This window comes from Ciconia boyciana, chromosome 3, assembly GCF_034638445.1.
Source record: "Ciconia boyciana chromosome 3, ASM3463844v1, whole genome shotgun sequence".
Lineage (NCBI taxonomy): Eukaryota > Metazoa > Chordata > Aves > Ciconiiformes > Ciconiidae > Ciconia > Ciconia boyciana.
This window is the reverse complement of record NC_132936.1, coordinates 15,952,414-15,968,272: the sequence shown is the minus strand read 5'-3', so window position 1 is coordinate 15,968,272 and position 15,859 is coordinate 15,952,414. Positions and strand designations below refer to the sequence as shown.

Genomic DNA, 15,859 nt, shown 5'->3' with positions numbered 1-15,859 from the left:
AAATTGGGCCAAGGGCCTTTCTTAAAATTTATCAGCATAGACAATGATGTTTATATCCTCTGGACACACTATGGCACTGTTTCATTTACTAGTGTTGACGAACTCTACTAAATACATTATTCCAAAACATTTTTAATCCATTTCTTGTAGGAAGAAGTGCAATTACCTGGATTCTTAGCTACATTTCTTCACCCTGTTTGAGGATCTGCCCTATAACATTTCCGAGGAGCGCGTTGCAATAACTCACTCTACTGCTGCAACACTTGCCTATTGCCACTCCTCTGTCCTCCTCTTCCACTCCTCGCAGATCTCCCCCTCACTTCTCTCCTCCCCTCTCACCTCCTATTCAAAATAATCAAGATATAAGGAAGATGTACTTTCAGAGGGCAAATTAAACACAGCAGGACATCAGCTGAGATGAGGAGCTGCAGTGAGTGAATTTAAATCAAGCTGCAGTTTCTGAGAGATGATCTCTGTACCATCACTGCAATATTTGTTAGCGGTGGCAAGGGCTTCAGGTGGATCTGCACATCACCAGGGGAAGCTATGCCTTACTCGGCCTTACATGTGAGCCGGAAGTGTGAGGAAAAAAAAAGAAAAAAAGGTTAAGTTATTGCTTGTGAATCACAAACATGGTTACAATATTTTATACTAAACTCTTCCAGGTGTCAGGCAAATGAGGAGCAAAAGAGAAAGAGGCACAGTTGGGTAAATCACAATATTAGCATACATTTATATAACACATGATTGCAACAGCTCAGGATTGCAGAGGATTTAAAAAATAATTCTCTTTTATGTAAGGCGGGTACTTTTCAGTAGTGGCATTATCATCTCATGTCTGTACTCTCTGCTTGGCAGAGACATTTTTCAGACAGTACTCCACTGGAGTAGAGCCGCTTAAAAAAGGGAGGAATCAGTGCAACCCAATGGATTTTAGACTGGCCACAATTTTGAAGATAACCGAAAATTTCAGCCCTTGCTGTGGACTATCTCCCCCAGCCACACTTTCTCATTCTTCCACTGCAAAGTCCTTGATCTCCCGTGGCGTAAGCCAGCCTCGGCCCCCTCGGCAGATGGCAAGGGCTATGCAACCGTGTGCGTGCCATGCCGCTACCGGCTACGCTGCCTCTGACCCAGCGCCCGATCCCCTGCTGCTGCGTGGCTGCTGGCCAAAGATCCTGCTCTCATCTGCCCGCGGCGTTTGGGGTGAAAGCAGCAGCTGTGTGGCAGCGCACGGCAGCGCTGTAGGACGGTTTAGATAGGAAGTAAATAATTCATCCAGCTGTCTCTGCAGCATGAAGCTAGGAAATAAAAGGTCTTATTTTTCCAAATAGCATCAGGTCAGCTAGCCAGGTGAAAGCCCTTCAAGGTTGTTCATGATGCCTTCTGGCATTGAAAGCAGCGGGAATTTTGCTTTCATCTTCTGTGCCAGCAAGCTGAGAGATAGGGCAGACACGGGATTCTCCGAGTTAGTATCTCAGGTTGCAGTTTGCTTGACTCTGTCCCGTGGTGAAGGATGTCACGTGTTGCATGTCCTGGATTGCCCATATAGCAAAACATTTGCTACGTGCTACAGCTGAGACGATGGCTTTCTCAGACAAGCAAGAGAAAATGAAATTGGAGTGAAATCTCTTTTGCTGTCTCCTGTGATGCTTGCAGGGGTAATGGCACTGGAATATATTTCCAGAGCATGGAGTGTCCCAGAGCTCCATGTATACGTGCCACCGGGAGACTCTGCCAATGCAGGAGAAGAGTCACAGCAGGACTTCTTTAATCAGCCACAGCAGAGCAACAGAGCACTTTGCAAAATGTCCTAAAGACTGAGCATGTGTCCCTGCTAGTGCCCTACCTAGCAGCAACAGCAGCAGCAGGATTTCAAGGCTCAGCCTCTTTCCACAACTGTGCCCTTAATAAATGATTAAACTCTGCACTTAATAGTAAGTGTCGGTGGAATTTAAATGGGTTGCAGTGCCCAAGCTTGACTTCTCTTCTTCTCCCTTTTGGAAGCAGGGCTTAAGACGGGTTTATAAATCCTGAAGAAAGGCAGCTGTGACTAATTCTTGGCTGCAGTTGGGGGCAAGAGAGAGGGGAGACATAAAGGGCAAAAAGGGTTTTCTTGAGTGCTCAGGCTGGCCCAGCCTCTGTCTGCTTAGCCTGTTGAGACTAGACAAAGTGACTGCATGGCCCATTCCAGCTAGGTCTATGGAGAACCCCAGGTACGTGGCCTGATAGTTATATAAACTAATAATATAAATCATAAAATTAAATAGTATGATTTCATTCTGCAAATGATTTGGGGACATAGTTTACAGGAAAGACACAATACAAAGGAAAATTGTATTGCATGGTATAATGCTTTATGATTTTTTTGTACTTTAATATGATATAAAATTCATATTAATAGGTGCCATTTTTATGGAGAAATTTATAGCCAAAATACGGCAACTTCTTTGCTGCAAGAGCTACATAGAGAAAATTAAATTTAACCATTGCTCTCTTTTTTATTTGTATGGATATTTTGGTGTGAAGCAGTGAATTGTTTAAACTTGAGAGCTTTTATATTATATGCTTTTTTATTAGCCACTTTGTTCACGATCAGCTTTTCTGTGGCATCAGTAAAAAAATATGGGATCTGTCCATGGGCAGACATCTGTACTTTTTCACTTGCATCAGCTGAAGAATGTGTAGCCTAGAGACACAATTAATGCTAGGCTGGCCTCTTCCCCAAATTAGTGGTCTCCTATGCACAGGTTTATATGCCATATGTGAAGGGCCAAATTAGTCCCACTTGGGTCACACTTTCCTTGATCACTTCAGGAACTAACTCCACAACAGTGGCTGTTTGTATAGATGTAATTTTCCATGGCTGAAGTGGTATTTACCTGTAAAGGGATTTTTCCATTAAACATTCTGTGTGAGATGTTGGAACATAAAACACACCAAGATATATTTATTAATGAAGATCTATCAAGGTTAAATGCCTCTTCTGAGACAAAAAAGTCTAGGTGTAAAGGCTGCTGCTATTTTCCTTCTTTGACTGGTGCTGTGAAAAAGTACCCTAAACTGTATCTGCATGCAGATGTGGGAAGTCGCCTGCTTTATTCACTGTGGCTTCAGCATGGTTCCTCAAGGACAAAACCACAGGTCTGTTACCTGACCTACAGGGCCAGTGCCAGGACATAATATCCAAATGCAGTTAGGCATACAGACATTTCTGGGGATGTGGCAAATATTGATGTCTGTCTGGGTAAGGGATTATTTCCACTCCTGGCATCGCCACCCTTGGCAACCCTGCTATGGGCTGAGAATTGGAAAGTAAGGGAATGTATTGGGCTATTAGGTAAGGCTACAAACACATGAGCGTGTTCCTTTATATGAGCAAAACAGAAAAAAGATGATAAGGATATAGAGGAAAGTGGGAGTTAGGAGTTTCCTAACTTGTGCAATACAACTTAATTTGTGTAATCCTTCTCCTCCACTTTGCCTCTGAGCCAGAATTCATGGCCACCTGTGATGTGCTTTGGTTGGAAGGCACTGGGGACATAATACTAGAAAGAACTGATACTTACGTTTGGGTTGTGTGCTTTTGCATGTGTGTTAGGATGCACAGGCTTTCCCGCTGTTCCCATAAGAAGGCCAGTACAATGCTTTGATGAAACCCTTAGGTGATCAAAATTTTGATCACATATTTTGGAAGACAATTTAGAAAACATTCAGAAAAAAATACAAAAGGGGCAAGAAATGTTTGCATTTTTATCTTCTGCATTTTAAACCAAGTAACCTAGATTATTTATTATACATGGTATTAAGTTATTACAGTTGTACTGGAGAAGAAAAATATTTTAAAAAATTTGAATCTATCTTTGAAATGGTTTAAAGAAGGACTATAAATAGGAAAAATCCTATATAATAATTATTTCTTTGTTTATTACAGGGTGCAGCTGGATAGCAAGGGTATTCTTTAGTGCCTTTACTATAAAATTTCATGCCTTAAAGTCTGGATTGTTTTCCAGAAGAACTTTGCTTCTGACTTCCTGATTTTTGACTACTCAACTATGGGATAATCGCAACATAGGAGGAACACTTTTTACCCTAAGTGACTGATACGTATGTAGTCTTAAGGTAGTTTTTTGCTTGGTAATATGTGTGTGTTTATAAACTCACATTTCTTCAGGTTGTTATCAAAATGTTATTATAAAGGAACAATAATTTGAAGACCACTGTCATGAGCCAAAATTCCATAATTTTCTTAAGGTCTTCAAAGCACTGCACACTAGTGGAGCATGGCACTAGCTCTGGGCCACTAACTGATATCCTCATAAGATGCAACTAGAAATCTGTTTTGAAATAAAACCAAGAAGATGGTAGAAAATGAGAAATAGTGAGAGGAATAGCAAAAACATGGAAATGAAGGTTATTCCTTTTAGGTCCGTCATCTAGAGCAGGTCTTGTAATGGTAGAGAGAAAACAACAAAAAACTTCCCTCCAAAATTCATAGGAAGACATATGAACATTTTTGTCATTCTGTAACATCCATGTCCTTAGCCATTAAAATTAAATAGCTTTGTCTCTAGGGGGAGAAAGGTAGTTATATGATCAAATCACTGCCTTATGCTCTTGTTTTTTTCTATGATCAGCTCAATCATGTATTTATTCACCAATCTCATTAGAATTGCAGTGGTAATCAGAAAGAGGAAATGGTCTCCATCAATCATCCCGTTTCTAACAAGAAGAGGTAACAGACCATTTTAGTTACAGTGCATTAATGCTCATTACTGCCCTAATGAAGATTTGTGTTGCTTTTCCAAGAACCTCCAAGCTAATCTTCAATTTCCTCCTGGCTTTCAAAGAAACACCGGTTTTCACATGACTTCAGCCCATCGGAGCAAACAAAGAGGTATTAGTCTGACCATTCTAAAACATAGTTTCATAAGGGAAATTAATATGAAAAACACGAGGTAACATCTAGTTATTTCATTACTGTGGCTAAATTCTGTGAGTTTGGCAAACACTGACTGACTTTTGTGCCCAGACTTTTCTCCTAGCAGCTGAATCTTTACTGCTTAGCACATGGCTAGTATTAAACTATTACCTATTAAACTATTATCACATATTCAAGTATATTTGATTGTGATAAATTATAGTAGCCAAATGACCACTGCACAGCTTGTCTAATCTAGATTTCTACATAACTGGTATCAGTATCATTTCAAGTACCTACATTCTTACAGTGAAATGCTCAGGCTGCAATGGGAAATCCCACATGCTCTTGGCTGATGACGGTTCTTGATGTGTCACAGGCCATTACAAAAACCCCAACCAAACACGTCTCACAGTGAATACTGCTTGGGAACTGGCTCTCCTTTGGGCAGTGTTTGCTGTGTTTATCCTGTCCAGGTGAGATTAAGCTCCAAAGGAGAGCTGCATGCAGGGCCTATTGCACGTCCAGAAAGAAAGACATGCCACAAAACCTGCTTTTCTGGTGCTCCATGTCAGTGCTCTCTTGAGGCTGGACATAGTTAACAAGCAGACAAGTGACTGAACTTTCCCTTACTAATGCGAGCATTAGCACACGTGTCCCCTGTAAACTGTGGATTCAGGTTTTCACTCTGTTTTTGCATCCAGCAGAATTGCGTGTTTGTTCAAACTGAACACCTGTTTAAATACCTTGCTGTATTAGACAGCCTGAAATGTCTGAAGCTCCCAACACATAAGGAGTTACTTCCCTGAGCTTTGTATTAAGCATCTGTTGGAACACGTTCTTCCTTAGTAATCACTTGACATTTGGACACAAAGAATTCTAAAGAAAGGAAGTACCTTAGTGAACTTAGGAACGTTTAAATGCATCCTAAGGAAAGACCAACTTGAGTGTTGTTTGAAGAGTTTTAATTTTGTTGGCAGGGCTACTGGGAACTAAGAAGGCCCTTTACACTTGGAAACAAGCTTGCCAAACCATTTCCTTTGCGTATCTTGTTCTGCAGAAGTAACAGAATATTCCATTCCTGCATATTTTAATAATGCCAAGGGAAAAGGTGTATGTAGAGTCAAGGAAAGCAGCTTTCTGACCAGGCTGTTGCTGCCTGTTCCCATGGTTTATGCCTAACAGTGGTGACATGCAATTCCTCCTTCCTGTGGAAAGGATATCTGTCACATAGAGAAGATCTGCTGCTCTCTGAAAGGCTGACCTTTTTTACTGGTAGTGGCTTGGCAGGTGTTTGTTTTAGTTTTTAGATATGTAACTTGCAAAAATTAAAATGGGCTCTAGGGATTTGACTATCGTTCTATTTTACATCTGCTTTCATCAGCACAGCTCCAGTGCCTTGATTCATGTTGGTGAGAACAAGAGAATTAGTCTCTGAGTTTCCATTTTTTACTATGCAGGAAAACTAACATTATTATAAAGAGAAGCAGTTTAAGGATACTGTGGAGTATGTCTATATGGAGATATAGATCACTGACTTGGATTATATATGGCAGTCAATTCTGTGCCCAGTAGTAGGTATTTGAAGAATAAAGAACTTAATTGTGAACAGCTGTTTCCACATACTTAATAAAGTGTGCATGGCCAGTTCAAGCTCTATAAAGTGTTAAACGTAGTTTTATATAACACATACTGGGGCCATGCACATTTTTCAAAGAGTGCATCAGCCATTCTGACTGTTAAGTCCTGTCTATCTTTTGATTTCAGAGAAAGATCTCTGAAAATATTTTTCTTGTTTTTCATAGTGTAACTGAGACTTGGATGACTCCCTAATATTTGTAAAAAACATGGTCATTCTTACGCAAAAGGAGCACTAAGTTATTGTTATAGGTATCTTTCCACCTCAACTATACTGTTTTGTGATGTTAAAAGGAGGAAAGTATAGTGGCTTTCAGGCTGGTTTTATTCCAGCTTGGCTTATGGCTTCAGAACTATCAATCAGGAATGTCAGTATCCCAGGGGACCTGGTAGAGATTAGAAATTAATAGTATCTAGTTAATCTGCAATGTATGAGTGGGAACTTAGAGTCCTGGACTCTAGAAATAACCCACAGCTGTTATTCATCCAGCTGTCAATCTCACGGTTTTCTTTTCACAAATGATGATTAAGAAATACTAAGGTGTGTGGCCAGCCAGGGAGGTTTGAAAGGTCCTTTGGGGCCTGAGCAACTAACATGTTTTCATTCCTGTTTTGAATGCAGGAGTCACAGGGTTAACAAAGGTCCATTTCTACCAGTGTATCTGCACTGGTATTGCGTGTCTGCCTTCAGTAGATACCAGCTCTGGTCCTGCAGAGTGGCCACATAGACTTCTTGGTTTCCAGATTAGTCCCTCTGATGCAGTAGGTCAAAACTGCAAGCCAATACACATTTTTGAATCACTTCTTGGTTCCAAGGAGCAGGAATTATTCTTCACCTTCCTTCAGAGGTCTGAATTTAAGCTGGCTCAGGGAAGGAGTGGAGAAACTCTTCAATGGGTTAAGCAGTCGTGGTAAGACAGCTGGGTGAGAGGAGGAAGCTTTAAGGAACAGGCTGTGTTACAAGTTTTAAAGGCATTTTGAGAATTGCTGTGATTTAGCAGAGGTTTGACTGAATTAGACTAAACCAAATCTCATAAATAGGTTTCATACCAGGAGTTTGCACCTGTTGAAATAAACCCTGTGCAGAGAGGACCTTCCTTAAAGTTTCCACATCACTACCTGAAATGCATAAACATTAGTTTCAAAAGTATGTATTTCTCTGTTTTACATAAATGCACAGTATTCTGCCAGTTAGCACCAAGTTTGTACAAGTAAAGCTAAATCCAAATAAAAAATCAACAAAGCAGCATAGCCAAAATGAAGATCAAAGGAGCTTTAAACAGCCTATAAATCTTTTCCCTCCACTGCCCAGTTTCCATGCTCCTGTTTCTTCAGTTGGCCTTTAAGCCCAGAAGAAGAATAAACTTGCACATCCAATATAAATAAATGAATAAACAAAGTGGGAATTTTTTCCTTTATTATTATTTGAGCCCCTCTCTCGCACACATCTTGTTCAATGTCTACGCAAATAATGCTAAATGAACATGAATATTAGCAAGCACAAAGTCAACCAAGGTCAACAACATTGAATGACAATTACCTGTTGACATTTTCTTAAGTGGTCATGTGAATGGCTCTTTGTGTTCAATTATCTTTTACTTTAGACATTTTGATGTATTTTACTATGTTTATTTTTTATAATGGGGGAAAAAAGATCTCCCAGTTTCCTCCTCTTGATCCCTTTATGCAGATTATCAAGAAGCTTGCCCTCTTCAGGCCTGCTTCCTAGTGCGGCCAAAGGGCTCACAGCTGTCGCACATCTCCTAAGTGGATCTGGCACTAGAGGGCGATGGAGACATACACTTTTGCCAGTGTGTCTCAACAATTTGTTAGAAAGCAAAAGCAGAGGAATAAGACATTAATTAGCAAGTTCTTGAAAGAAGATTGTGCTACTGCTCTACCATCCCAGTTACCTTCTGTTCTCATACCTTCTCTCTGGCTTCTGCTTATTAAATTGCGGGCCCCTAACTCCTGTGGTAGTTCTCCACATTCCTTCCTTCCTGTTATTACCACCTTCTGCCCTTCAGAGTTGATGCTCTGCCCTTTTGCATGTGATCTGAAACCCGTCTCCAACTCCGGATCAACTGTATTCTCCTCAGGAGTCTACTTTCTCTTTTCCCATCCTTGCTTTTGTCTCTGCCCTTTCCCTGATCTTATTCATTCTCCATCCATCTTTCTGTCTGCTCTGCCCCTTCCTCGAGGAATCACTCCCATCCTGCATCCTGTCCCTGGCCTGCACTCAAAAAATGCAAAAGCCATGAGAATAGGAAAGTAAGAGGTAAGAAGGTGCTTCATCATCTCTGCTAGTGGTTAGGGCATTGAAAAAAAGAGGCCTGGGTCCTGGTCTTTGTGCCTAAAGTGTCCATTCATGGACACTTTACAGAAATAATTCATAAATAGGTACCACTAGCTAGGCTTTCCCGTAACCTAGCTAAGTGTTGTAAACACTAGACTTCAGTGTTAGGCAGCATAGCCTCTTCAGGAGGAGTGGAGGGTGTCTTTGGTTCAATGATGGTCTAAGGAGCGGGTAAAAGCAGCTTGACCTGTGGCTGAGGAAGGCTGAAGCTCAGACCATTCACTGCATAACTGGGTGCTCAGGTTGCCGCATGAAATTGGATGGGGTCCCAGCAGACTATGGATGAGACTGTCAGCTCCTGGACTGGCAGTGAGCTGAGGTCCTGAACTCCAGAGAAGACATCAGGATACCTCGCATGGGACCTTCCCTATCCATTAGCTCAAGGCTGCTCTGCCTTTACACCGACAGTAGCGTTCGCCATGGTGTGTCAGAGGCAGACAGAGGAAACTGTCTTCTCTGCTGTGTGCCGGCTGCTGCAAGAAGTGCACTTATGGTTAGGCAGCAGGAGTGGTTTGTGCCTGTGACTGGGGGTGGGAAGCTGCACCCCTGGCTCTGCCGGGCATGCTCTGCTGCTAGCAGGTTTCTCACTTTGAGGTTGCCAGCTTTTCTCCTTTTGTAAGCACCACATCCCATCAGAAATGTTGTGAACTGTGCTGATGAGCTGATTAGGCTGTGTGGGACTAGCCATGGGTTAAGCTGCTCTCAAGGAAAATATCTTGAGATGCATATAGGCAGAAGATAGCTGTCACTCAGAATTGCCATCCATACGGTTTTTATTGTTCTCCCATTGCTTCTCAAACCTAGGACTTCAAAGACTTGGAAATACATCTGGGATTTGTTACTTGATCACCTTTTTCTCTTCACAGCAGACTCAGGATTATTCCAGGGAACAGGCAGTCTGTCCATAGATCTGTCATCCCACCTGCAATATTCTTTTTCTAGTAGCAAATATGCCATACATCCCCCACAGGTGACTGCAGGCCAGACATTGTCTTTATGCTCATAACTTCATAAAGCCACTTGAGAGAATGTGTGAGGGAAAAAATAGAATAATGAATGGGGTGGGGAAAGAGTTCACTCCAAGCCACTGTAATTTTTTAAGAAAAGCATGCTGAAAATTGCAGCAATGGACAACACTGGGTCCTGCAAATGGATGATTCATCTTGTATTTGCTTTTCATGGCTGCATACCATACAGTGTCACTTCACTCACTTGTGTCATGTTCCCCTCTGTGAGCCTGATGGGCACATTCTCAGTTGCCATGAAGATGAAACTCACCAGGCAAATGGCACAATGCTTCCGAGCTGAAAGAAACTGTGATGCGGGCAGTTCTCGAATGCATCAATTTTTAAGTTATTAAGGTGACAAATATTTCCTCCTCCTCCTCCAGAAAAAGCAATCTCTCGCCTCATCACTGCAAGATGTGATTCGAACTGTATTTCCCTGGAAATGACATGATGACAGGAGGGTATGTGATTGAGAATGAGAAAGTATTATACAGACTTGCATTCAAATTCATTATCAGGCAGTGAGACTGATGACTCAGAGTTAGAAAAAAATGAAACAACCAAAGATCGTGTCTCAGTCAGTGCTCATAACAAACTTGAATTCCCATTTGCACAGCTCATATACATGGGAATTACATCGCACGCTTAGAATCAATTTGCATATGCTGTTTCTACTCAGTCACACAACAAATAATGTATTAGGAGTGAGTGTTAATGCACTATATTATCATACAGCTTGAAATGCTGTCTTCTGTTAATGTGCTTTTCAAAGAGTGTGTTCATGCATGTGTGTATGTTCTCACTTGCTCATTCCCTCACTGTTTCTGTTAGAGTAAGGAGATCGTCTACCTGAGGGACCAGATTAAAAAGAGGTCAATTTGGGAATCTAGTAGTTTGGTAAAAGTAGCAGAGAGATAGGCGTACTTTAAACTGAAGGTTTAAATTCCTTCTTTGGCACTGGAGAATTATCTAATATGCAAGCAGATTTCAGAATCTGGGCCAGAGTCCCTGCCAAGGCAGGCTCACGTGGTCTCCATCTGGCCCCATCATCCAACGAGATCAGGCCCTTCATTAACTGCAGAACTATGATCTCAGAGTCAATCAACCCGAGTGGACCTGCTTTGACAATGCAGTGCTTTTGCTGTGATGATTCACTAGTTCTGCAGCTTGCTAAGTACCAAAGAATCCCAGAATGTGCTGCATCATTAGCTGATTTTTTGGATCACTGATAGTAAAAACAAAAACTGACAAAAATATCTTCACTATGTTTTCAGTGATTGGAAAAGTAAAAAAACAACCCCCCATAACCCCATAACTAAACATCAATTCAATACATTAAGCCAAACAAAACTACATTTTGAATTTCAGCCTTTCTCTTGCCATATTGTTTGGTGGAAAATCAGGGTGTCATGGAGGGGGAGAAGATCAACACCTTTACCTTCCTTCCTATTCAGCTATTTTCAGTAGCCATTTTTTCTTTCTTTCCTGCAGAGTGCTTGGAACAAATATTGGCTGATGTGCCTGAAGAGAGGCTGTGAATGCTGCATGGGCCTTTTGAGCTGTGAGAAGCGAAATAAATGGTGGAGGTCTCTCTCATTGCCTTTCTGTGCAAGTGCTTCTGATGCTACCCCTTCAGTGATGGCCTCCCCAGGACTGTGCTGCTATCTTATTCCCTTCGCTCTCCTGCCCTTCCTGGGGATGGCAGATGAATTTACACAGACGCTCACACATCATGTCTTGCACTGTATTCTCTTTTTATTGCTGTGTGTCAGGCTTTCCAGGTGGCTCACAGGTAAATTAAAGTAAACTGAAATTCATATATGCAAACTAAACAATGCCAGGACCTGTTTTCTAGCCTGAAGGCCAACGGGTTTGTTCTGACCACATCCATGCTATTTAAATGTCTTCATGTATGAAACAAGATGTGCCATATGCAGCTATCCATTGAGAAGGATGCCTGGCCCATGCTAACTCCTGAACTCTACCTGGCCGACCTGAGCCAAAAATCATGCCAGGGAACATGCTTGTGGGCAGTTAAATGCTCTTTGATGCTCTTTAAATTTACTAGGCATAGACTGAGGATCAATTTTTGATTCATTCACTGCTACTTTTCATTTGGTTTTCATTAACACCGTTAGGTTATGCAGAGAAAAATGATGGCCAGAAGTGGTCTGCTGATTTTGCTCTCCACACATGCCTAAGCAGTCTGCAGGCTTCAGCTAGACCTGTGTTTCAGCCTCCTTTTTCTAGGTCTGACTGGCAGTTCATTTGACCAGTTTGGAGCTTGAAAATATGTTCTTCATCGCTGGCTGTTAAATAACATTGGTCTGGGTATGGATCCTACAATTTATTCTGTCATCCATGAATTAGTAATGATCAAAAGTGACGTGCTAAAAGAAGTGATAGGTTCCATTAAGATTGTATTATACTAGTGTTTACAAGACACAAACTTGAGATACTTGTCTCTCTTATTGGCTTTGTTTGAAAAGTTTTGAAGACTTTAACTGTTTTTAGACATTTCAGGAATGCTTGAAAAAAAGCAAAGAGGGCCACATCAAGGAAGAAGAGAAAAACTTGGTTGTTCTGAAGATCACAATAGACATTGGTATCTTTGAATAGCTAGCAGGCACTTTAAAAAAGCACCTGACTGTGGTCATTTAAATAATAGTATTTTATTGTACCTTCTACAATCTGTAAATCAAGAACAGGCTTGCAAAGCAAACACCATGTGGTTTTACTGAGAACATGGATGTCACAGTTTAAATCCTCAAATGTTCTTTTGCATAGTATTTAAATAATTTATATTAGCCTGGGCACTCCTAAGGCATACAGGGAATACTAGCTATCCTAGACGCACTAGAATTACAACCTCATTGTAAAATCTGTCTGCAGTTAAGGTCTCACTTACTGAAAGACAACTAAGAGTCCTGAACTTCTGTTACTTAAGGACATAACTTCTTAAAATGGTAATTCATCATTAAGTGACTTGAACAGAGCACAGTCTACTTACTGTGTATGTCAACCAGTTCCTTACTGCAATGCCATCTCACTGCTTATATTGTTTCCATAGGAAGTGTGTTAAGTTATCTCTACATTTCATAATGCTTGATGCTGGAACAATAAGGAATTAGCCTTAAACATTATTCCAGAGGTAAAGAATTGCAGAATTAAGTTACATCATCTGCTACTTGCTTATACTAAATTCCACCATATACAATAGCAGAATAACCTTCAGAAGGAGGGCACGCTTGGATAGCACTTCAAAATATCAAATGACATACGCTGACTGTAGAGTCCATGTTCTCCTCATTTCCTCCTGTTGTACTGGTTGCTATTTATGTGGAATTTTCATATCATAGTGGCACATACTGCCCCTGACTTTTAGGGAATAAATAAATAAATAAATTTAAAATATGGTTGCAGGATTTGCTTGAATAAGTCAGGAATGATGAATATTAAATCTCATTGGAAAATCCGTCTTAATGTATTGAAGAAAAACTTACACAAGAAATAGCCTGTTGATTGCGTATATAATATTTTCTTTCCCACAGACTGAAGCATATGGGGTTTAACAGCTACACTAGGAACAACACATCCATACTGCACATATGGCACAATGATGTGAGCAACACAGAGCTAGGACACCATCAAGGAAGATGAAGAGTGGTTTCATTTAAACATGAACACATAGAGACGTGAACAGCAGTGCTGAAATATAAGATGTTTGGATAGAAACTTCTGTGGGAAGGCAGCATCTTTGCTGGCCCTCGCTCACTGCTTTAAATAGAAGATGAGGAGCAAGAACACTGGTGGGCTTTGTGTTGATGCTGACCAGGACAGCTCCTGCTCCTGACTGACTGGAGAAAAAAGTACCAAAGAGGATGCAAAGCAAGACCAACTCTGAATATCACTGCAATTACTGCTTTAACGAGATGCTGAATTCAGGCCTGCAATTCTGGCAACAGTGCTATGGGCAATTTGTTTCCCCACAGCAACATCTGCAAGCAAGAGGGCGTGATGGCCTTTAATTGATGGGACACCAGCTTTGGGCGAATGAATGTTTCTGAATGGGAAGTAGGGAAGAAAATTCCCCTACAGAAATGAGTCAGAAAAAAGTAAGATAGACCTTTCTGCAGAAACAGAAAAGTACTTTGCAGAAAGAAAGCACCTAATCTTCAGACCTGCTGCTAATCTGTTGAATAAGCTTAGAGAAGTCATGTAGGGTGGAATTTCATCTACCTCTGCTCTCTTGTCCCATGCAAGAACAGGGCCATCAAATGAAGCCATGCAAAGACAGGTTCAGAAGGAACAAAAAGCGCTGGTTTGTTATGCAGCAGATATTTGAGAAAGTTCTGGATGTTTAAAATGTGCATAGGTATAAGGGAGGTGTCATGTCCTTCCGGGGGGGAGAGAGGAGAAGAATCATGATGCCAAATATGTCACGTGAAGGGCATGAGTCTGGCGGGTGGCTAATGGAAAAGAGGTGGCCTTCCCATTGCGTCACGAGGTTCAGAAAGGACCCCTTGCTTTCTAAACTCCCTTCTCAGAGAGGAGTCTAGGTGTGGCTGGATCCAGTCTTAGTCTCAGACTTGGTCAATAGTTTATGTCTAAGGGTTATGAGGACGATAAGTGTAGCCACATGGCAGAGTCAGCATTTGCCTGCCAGGTCCCTCTGCACCCCAGCTGGGAGTGACTTAGATTTGCAAATTCCCTCGGACTAAATTAAGGTGAAACGACACCAAATGATCAATTAGGCACTTTATTTGTGGTGGGAACAACTTGAATATGGAACACATCAACTTGGAAAGCTGAGAAAGCATAAAGGGGTTGGCAACACTGGAATCTTATTGGAATATTTATAAGAAGGGAAGGGAAGGGAAGGGAAGGGAAGGGAAGGGAAGGGAAGGGAAGGGAAGGGAAGGGAAGGGAAGGGAAGGGAAGGGAAGGGAAGGGAAGGGAAGGGAAGGGAAGGGAAGGGAAGGGAAGGGAAGGGAAGGGAAGGGAAGGGAAGGGAAGGGAAGGGAAGGGAAAGGAAGGGAAGGGAAAGGAAGGGAAGGGAAGGGAGAGAGAGAAATATCACCAGCCTTGGAGCCCGCGATGGTGATGACAGGCGTGGCAATCCTCCGGTGATGGGTGTGCACCTGGTTCTCTGGGGGTGTGTCTTTTATACTCTAGTCCCCGCCTCCGGTAACACCCTTTCAGGACTTACATGGTTCTTGTTCTAGAAAGTTCTCGATCTGTGCAGGCGCTGGGCGGGAGGTGGTCGCGAGGGGTCTCTCGGGTGGCTGTAAGCCCCTACCTCAGAAAAACTCTGTGTGACCTCTGGCCATATACGTGGTAAGTCGTTATGTAAGGTACATCAGAACCCAGAACTGCGTGTCCTCCGACACGCTCTCCACCTCCCATGCTAGCCAGCCCCTGCCGTCGCCATGCAAACTGTGCCTTGCCACAACGTCTCTTCTGAACAAATTAACAGAAGAGAAATGACTTCAAAATGCTTATAAATGCTCATGCTGAAGATGTTTATTGAAAGAAAACATGAGACTGGTTTTGCACTTGCATGAGCAACAGGAAGACATTGTCAGATGTGTCTGGAGAGGAGGAGAGGGGAAGAGATGAGGCAAAGAGGACTGTCGTGCCCCCGGGAGGGCTTGGGAAACCAAAGCCCTATGTTTGAGGGAGCGCAAGGGTCCTCACTGACACCTCCACAGTTTGTGGAACTGATTGGTTGCAAAGAGGGCTGAAGCATGGCCTCAAGAGTGGGCCAGTGCATGCAACCATCCTCCACATCTCTCATGCACTTCTCCTTGAATTTGTATGGTTTTAACCGATACTTCTTTGGGAATTCTGCTGAATTTGTCAATGGGCCATATAAAGCAGAAATAGATTACACGTCTGCTGTAGAATTCACATAATGGGTAAGTCTTATGAATGCTT

General features: G+C 42.0%; 1 long non-coding RNA gene across 1 annotated transcript in view; it reads left to right on the top strand.

The window, feature by feature from the left end:
• LOC140650371 (uncharacterized) overlaps window positions 1–14,765 on the top strand; it is a 45,517-nt gene extending 30,752 nt beyond the window's left edge. The window contains exons 8-11 of the long non-coding RNA XR_012041957.1: window positions 3,935–4,897; window positions 10,306–10,383; window positions 11,414–11,714; window positions 13,474–14,765. This is a non-coding gene — a long non-coding RNA (uncharacterized lncRNA). The remainder of the gene's footprint in view (window positions 1–3,934; window positions 4,898–10,305; window positions 10,384–11,413; window positions 11,715–13,473) is intronic.
• The last annotated feature ends 1,094 nt before the right edge of the window (window positions 14,766–15,859 follow it).